Genomic DNA, 8,479 nt, shown 5'->3' with positions numbered 1-8,479 from the left:
TTTGTTTACTTCTATTATTTACCAAGTTGCAGCCACTAGGCTTCTATACATTTCTCGGCTGCATCAAGCACTTTCCCACTTTGCTTTCTCTCTATCTGGAACACTCTTTCCCAGAAATTGACTTATGATATTTTAGGTCCCAGTTTAGATATTTTTCCAACACAGAGGCTCTTGATGACCACTCTGTCCAAAGTGGTCTGTCAATGAGGTATCCTTATCACCTTATTTTATTGTCTTTACAATATTTTTCCTTATTTGAAATTGTTTTCTCAATTTTTCTATTTATTAATTGAATAAAATTTCCACCCACCATAATAAGATCCTTAAGAGCAGGCATCTTGACTGTCTGATTTACTATGGTATAATATATACCTAGAACTGTAATTAGTATGGAGAAGGCTTTCGATAAATATTTATTATCTTGGTTACTGCATGCATTCTTTCATTATTTGTAGGACACATAAGATTTAACTAAGGAAGATTTCATATTTTATTATGAGTTTTTAAAAATCTTTTTAGAAGTATTTTAAAACAATTCTAGATTTTCAAGCAATCCAGCAACAAGACAAACAAGTAGAATCATACTGAATGGATGAATGAGCAAAAGAATTCTTACGTAAGTAAAGAATTCTGCCATATACTATTTCATGGTGGTTAATCTGCTTAATTCAACATCTTCCTTGTAAAAGCAATTTGGCACCATTGTAGATGATCAAGCACTAATAGCTATAAGGCAGAAACATTTGGAATCTTCTCAGAAAGTGAAGCTCTGAAGGGCAATGAAGTAGAAAATCTATGAATGAAGGAGAAAACATTTCAGATACTTTAAACATGAAAGTCAAACATGAAAAAGAAAAATAAAGGCCATGAAGAAGGGTTGAGAATCACTGACTTTCCAGTGTGTGAATTTATTCAACAGGCATTTTTAAGGACCTATAATATGTGCCAGCACTGGGGATTAGCATAAGTATCCATTTCATCAATGATGCTACCCTTGAACCACAGTGATTCTCAACCTAGACTACTCATTAGCATTTCCTGGGAGTTTTGAAAATCCTCATCCCCAGACTTAATTTCAGATTAACTAAATCAGAATCAGAATTGCGTAGGGCCTGAGCAACAGTATTTTTTTATAGCTCCCCAGGTGATTTCAAAGTACAGCCAAAGTGAAGAGTTACTGCTCTAACCACATTCCCACCAAATGATCATCTACCTTGAGTTTAAATGTTTCTGCACCTTAAGCTTCAAAAAAGGAGGCATTATACCTATTTACCTGAACTATTATGTTCAGAGCATTGAGTACAGAGCCTGAGAACTGGCCAGCACTAAACAATTATTGATTGAATGGAAGTCTTCAGTATACTTCAAAAGCACTATACAGAACTTGGAGAGTACTGATCAATAAAAAGATGTCGCATATTATTAATGAGGAATGTTGCCCTCAATTCTGATTTCCATTTAAAGGTAGTTTCCCCAAACATACCCCTGGACTCTTGACCCCATTTGCTGAAGATGCATATGGTTTCTCTGATTGATACATTTGGGGGAAATAAATGGGCATTATTGATTCAGCCCTGACTCTCTCCTCTTGGGATTGAGAGCTGGGAACACATGGGAATATACATTCTTCCTCCTATAGGAAGCACTGCCCTTGTAAGAAGGCCTCCCTGCTCAATGCTCCCTGGGATGAGAAATCTGCCTAATTCTGAGGTTGGCTTTCACACTAAAAGTGTCCTTCCAGTTGAATTCCATTATGAGTAAGGATAATGCTTTGATCTCTATCTGCCACTCTTGTGTTGTTCTTCTCAAAAAAACCTCAGGACTCAAGTAGGAAAGGAGAGTGCTATTTATTATAGGCCCTATCAGAATTTCAAATATTTACAATTAAACAGATTCTGCCATCTAACACATAATAATCTTTGGTGTTCATGATACATTTTGGACATAAAAGAAAAATCCACTTCCACCTGACAACCTCTTGAATATTTAATGATGGCTGCCATACCCATCCTTTTTGAGCTTTTTATTTTTTCTTTATAAAAATATATTATTCCAGTAATTCCAGATCCTTCAATAACATATTTTGGGGTGATTCTCACAATCTAATCTCCTCATAAAGCATTTTGCTTTATGTCTATTCTTAAACTGTGCTTCCCAGAAATTATTACAATGTTTCCTTTAATATATGGAATGAGAAAGAGGTATTTATTTATCCTTGAATAAATTTGCCTTTTAAAAAAACAGATTGGAAACTAAGTATGTACGTCTCCTTTTTTTGTGTATCTGTATGTTTGTATGCTTGTTTATTTTCCTAAATAAATTGTAAAAGATCAAACTATTGTCCTGTATATAGCTAATGATTCAGAAATGTTTTTTCCATTATAAATTGAAGCATTCATGAATCACTCAATCCAACATGGAAAAAAAAATGAGAAACTTTATCAGACCAACACTCACTTGAAACTGATTGAAACTAAATCTATAAAAATGTGTTTTCAGGATCTCAACACTTTTTAAAATAGATAAATGATAGATGATAGATAGGTATATAGATAGATGATAAATATACTTAGTTATAATACCTCCAATGCTATACATACATATCTTTCTACAAAAATTAAATATAAATGTATTCAATTATAAATATAAGCAGATCCAACTATGTAAAATTAATGAATAAAAGCAGAAGAATAAAAAAAATCAAGATTTCTCTTAGAAAGAATACAAAAAACTTGAAAACATGGGCAAATGCTTATACCCTGCAGCAAAAGATCACTTAAGCAGGGTGAGTCTGTTTACCTTAAGAACATTTATCAGTGTAAGCCCACAGTTTTGACAGCAGTGCCTGATTAGAATGAAAAAGATTAGCAGAGGTCAAAGGAGGGGAGGGGAGGAACTGATACTATGCTATTATTTCATGAGTCATGGTGAAGAAGTCAGGGAGGAAATATAGTGAAGTTTTATCAAATGTTGGTGCAAACTAATTCTTCCTACTCACGAGTGTCCCCCTCTTTACTTAAAGATGGCTGAGATTTGACAAATGAAATTATCTTGCTGAAATATACAGCAATTTCCCAACATGGGAATTCAATATAGACGAACAGAGTGACGAATTGTAGTCTCAGAGAGAAGTATTGCTGAGTCCAGCTTTGAAATTTCACACAAGAAAAGAATTCACATCTGTTCTTAAATGACAATAAACCAGAAAGATAGAAGAATGATTCAGGAGGCTCTGCAAATGTTATAGCTGTTAAAGTACATGGAGACTTAAAAGCATTCCCTTCTCTAAGTGTAGACATCAGGCTACTAATCCATTCAGCAGGAAAACAAGCTAACAAGCAGTTTAGGATACCCGCATTGTGTTTTCTAAACGTAAAGGGGTAATGATTGTGGTGGTGGTCCACTTGGAAAGATTCAGAATCTGCTTCCATAAACATCTTTGAGTGTTCTGTACCAGGACCGACGCAATGCATTTGACATCTTCTGTCCTACTTGTCATTCACTGTGCACAATTCTGAACATATCTGCAAATAAGATGGCTCTTTCAGATGACATGGTCAGGAAAACTCACATGTCATAGTAAAGATTAATATGAACAAAATATTATATGTGGTAATGAAATGGAACCCACAGTGAGCAATTATGGGTGAAACATTCTTTTGAGTAATGATATAATTTTGACCCAATAAAAGTAAAAATGAAAGTAATGAACTAAATTTCTTTTCCTTCCTGCTTCTACATTCTCTTTATTTCTTTTCCCACTTCTTTGTTGCCAAACTTTCAAGTCTCTGCCAAGGGTTATTTCTTCCCAGAAAGGACTTTGAGGAATAAGCTCTCAACATCCAATAATAGATCAGTTATGGGAAGGAAAACATGTGATAATGTATCAAGTTCACTCTCTGGGTCCATAAAGTAAACTTCTCTACTTTTCAGAAATGAACAGGAATGATAGACCAAGGACTGATGAGGAAGCAAAGAGAAAACAGAAAGTCAGGAGAAAACAAATATTTCATGTTTGCTTTGCTCTCTTTCATATTGCTGTTTGCCATTCTTATTGTCTCCTTTCTTTTAAAACCTTACATTTTCCCCAATTCTCTTCATTTGTTGAAGGAGATCTTCATAGACTGAACTTTATGTATAGAAAATGCAAAGACATACCTTTACAATTACATTTGCAGCACATAAATATGCAAATATATCTTCCCTATCACTTATTCTGAAGTGCCTAAAATTAAAATCAATAAAAAGAGATCATCTACACAATAAAATATTGGGTGGTTATTAATTAAAATAAAAACATATACTGCTGTCACATGACCAAGATACATTTTCCAGGTAAAAATACAGATACAAATCACTATGTAAAATATTTTATTATTAGTATTATCATTATTTTAATTTTTTTAATGTTTGTTTATTTTTGAGACAGAGAGACAGAGCACAAGTGAGGGAGGGTCAGAGAGAGATGGAGACACAGAATCCGAAGCAGGCTCCAGGCTCCGAGCTGTCAGCACAGAGCCTGACACAATGCTGGAACTCATGAGCCATGAGATCATGACCTGAGCTAAAGTCAGATGCTCAACTGACTGAGCCACCCAGGCACCCCGAATATTATCTTATTTTTATACATGCTATATTTATATATGTTTTCTATTTAAGTGTACAATTTTTATAAATAAAAATAATTGGGAAGGATATACATGAAAATACAGTGATTATATCTGAGTTATAGGTATACAGATAACTTAAATTTTCTTTTTTATACTTTTCTGAATTTTTTTTCAAGGTTTATGACTTATGCTTATATATGTTTTGAAACACACACACACAAAAAAGGGGTGGGGTGGGTCATAAAAAGATTAGACTAAGTCAGAGTAAGTGGTTGAGCTGGGACTTGAACCCAGGAATGCTGCTCTGAGGCCTCTGGTACATTCCACTATAATATTAGGTGGCTCCAATGTAAGCACAAACATAATAAGGAGGAAAAAACAATTATAAAACAGTAGAAGACTGGAGAAAGAAGGGATAGAAATAAGGAAAGAAGTCTAGTAATAGAAACCAAAAATAAATTCTTCAGTTATTTGCAATTATCCCTTTTGTTATTGTTGCTAGACAAAAATAAAAGTAATGTTCAAACTAATTGAGATAATAGATCTAACAGTGATAGCTGTTACTTATGTACTATCTAAAGTATTACAAAAACATGCCTCTGGTATAGTATGATGAGATGATGCAAACACGTGGGTTTGTGTATATAACATACAGGAAAGCACATGCAGCTAGAGTTGTTATCAGAAAAGAAATATCACAGATGATCCTGAAATAAATATTTTTTGCTCACATCTCTGAAAGGAATCTTTAAATCCATTTCGTACACACATTTTCTTTCCTTTGGAATCAGAGGGAGCAAGTTATACATCTTTTTCAAAGATGAATCCCTGTTCCATGTTTGACAGACTCACACCTAGAGTATTACACCAGAAATATAGATATATATTTATATATAATAAATATTAATTATATATAATTTATATATAATATATAATTTAGTTATATTTATATATACTAAATATATATTAAATAAATATGTAAAAATAAATATATATATATATTTCTCCCCTAAAATGAATCTTGATTTTTGTTTTTTCATTTTTTTAATTTTTATTTTTTGAGAGAGAGAGAGAGAGAGAAAGGGAGGGGCAGAGGGAGAGAGGGAGACACAAAATTCAAAGAAGGCTCCAGGCTCTGGGCTGTCAGCGGAGCTCAAACTCACAAACCACAAGCTTATGACCTAGGCTGAAGTCCAAGACTAAACTGACTAAGCCACCCAGGTGCCCCTCCCCTAAAATGATTCATATACAGACTAAAATCAGAGATCACAGAGCAAAGTGTGTATGAATAGGTTTCAAAGATAGTCACAGCTTGGAAAATTTGTTAAAATGTATTAAATATTTCTAGTGTGACTCTTAAAAATGGAATTAAATTTATGTACGTACATACAATTATATTAATATGGTCACAAACCACTTCCGTTTTTCTACTTATGTATTTGTTCTATGATGTCTTTAAGTCTATTTTCTTTCCAGTCATCCTCAGATGCTCCCACATTGTACTTCCTAAACTGTTTCAAGTCAGAGTCTGTGAAAATGTTCAGTGGAGCTCTATTTCCCTGTTGGCAAAATGTGCTTGGCTTCCACAATTTCAAAAGGTTGTCAACTAAGGGAATCTCCCTAATATCTTTTGGTGAGAACATGAAATTTTCAATGTTGTTATAACAAAAAAATGTATCTTTCTTGTAGTACAGAGAATTACAGATTATAATAGAATTTTATTCAGCAATTAGCTTGTTGAATATCAATGACTATATGATGAGTAAAAACACAGAAAACTATTTTTAGTGTAATTGGAATATAGATAATATGGAGTCTAAAGATGACTTTATTTTTCAAGTTTTTACCTATTGCTATGTCAGAGATGGGTGATATTTAAAAATTTTGACTGGATAAATAACATGTAGACAGTGTAACATCTCCAAGCCAGAGGTCCAAAATAAGATATATGAGATATTCAGGAAGTCTTATTAGAAAAATAGATACTTTTTACATATTCATTACTTAGTTACCATTTTTATAATATTTTATAAAATTTATAATGTATTCATATATATATTAGATATACATTCTATATTTATAATATAGAATATATAATAAATATAAAATAAATATAATATACACATAAATCTTATATGTATATATAATATACACATAAATTTTATATATACATATAAATATATCAATATCAATATCAATATACTTGGGTTGTGTGTTCAGGGGTATTCCAGTATGTAAACCATTGCTCTAAGTAAATAAGACCTGTGCATAGAAGAAAATAAATAGTTTAACCAGACTGGTCCAGTAGGCTTTAAGTAGTAGAACTATTTGGGAAATGAAACAGACAAGTTACCTGAAAGAAAAGCTGTATCAATGCAAGACAGAAATTTTCCCAAAGTAGCTGAATGAAGGAAATGGCAAACTGCAATACTAATAAATATTTTAAAATTCAGGCTAGGGAATCATTAAGCTACCTGATTGGCCTATTTTTCTTTATAGAGCAGTTCAAAATCCTTCACCTAATAGAAACAGAATTGTAAGAAAACCAGTTACAGAATTTTTAAAAAGGAAGTTATCATATGTTTGGTCAATTACTTTGCTTTGCTGCATTGACTGAGAAATCAGTATAGACATTACAACAAATTTTAAAATTCCAGGCATGTCCCTGTAGACGTTAATACCACGTCACAATTGTGACTGAGGTCATTAGCACCTCCCCAGCCCCCACCTGCCTAAAAGAGTAACTACCTCTCAGGCAAATTTCATATGAGAAAAGTAGAGGTTGCGGTGGAGGGGCAGGGAGAGCTGCATCCACAAGAACAACCAGATTAAGTTAGAATGTTACTCTGATCATATTAAGAGCCCAGAGATGAAAGGAAGAGGACCAGGGACATTGTGAACAGGGCCCTGGGCAGCAAGGAGCTAAGGATTGTCTTTCACCTCTAAGTCACACAATCCAAGAAATAACAAAATTAGAAGAGGCAGAAGGTGTGGCCCCTGGATGGCTCTGTTGATAGTGTCTGACTTCGGTTCAGGCCACGATCTCATGGTCCCTGAGTATGAGCCCTGCGTCAGGTTCTGTGCTGACAGCTTGGAGTCTGGAGCCTGCTTTGGATTCTATGTCTCCCTCCCTCTCTGCTCCTACCCCACTTGTGCTCTGTCTCTTTCTCTCTCTCTCTCAAAAATGAGTAAATGTTAGAAAAGTTTTGGGGGAAAAAAGGCAAAAGGTTTGGGGCACCCAGGTGGCTCAGTTGGTTAAGTGTCTGACTCTTGATTTTGGCTCAGGTCATGATCTCATGGTTCATGAACTCAAGCCCCATGTCGCAGAACTGGTTTGGGATTCTCTCTCTCTTCCTCTGTCTCTGTCTCTCCCCTGCTCTCTCTCTTTCAAAAATAATTAAAAAACAAATATTAAACAACAACAAAAAAAGAAGAGGTGGAAATTTTGCTTGTAAAGTGTAAAGTCCTTCAGATGGAGAATGCTAAGGCAGACTAACTGGTCAAGGACCTACAAGATGGAAGCGCTAATCCCTCTATTAGAAATGTAGATATAAAATATTATCATCAGAAACTCAAGCAAACAGCATTCAGAAACTCTCCAATATAACAGGGATCCACCTGGCTTTGGTAAAGCTGGCCTTGGTAAAGCTGAAAAGTCAGTCTATACTCACACACTGGCATGTATTTTCTCTTTAAGTCAACGTCTTAGGCTTTAACAGCTGAAACCAAATCATTTTAAAAATACAATAAAAGCTGGAGCTATAAAGACTGTGGAAAGTTACTTAACAGCATGAGCTAAAGATAACCAGGAATTTGCCACTGGGAACTATTTAATGCTTTTGATACAGTTGCAGCATATAGGGCCTAAG

The sequence above is a fragment of the Acinonyx jubatus genome, chromosome D4, assembly GCF_027475565.1.
Source record: "Acinonyx jubatus isolate Ajub_Pintada_27869175 chromosome D4, VMU_Ajub_asm_v1.0, whole genome shotgun sequence".
NCBI classification, from domain to species: Eukaryota; Metazoa; Chordata; class Mammalia; order Carnivora; family Felidae; genus Acinonyx; species Acinonyx jubatus.
The sequence above is the reverse complement of the archived record's forward strand: the minus strand, read 5'-3'. Positions refer to the sequence as shown.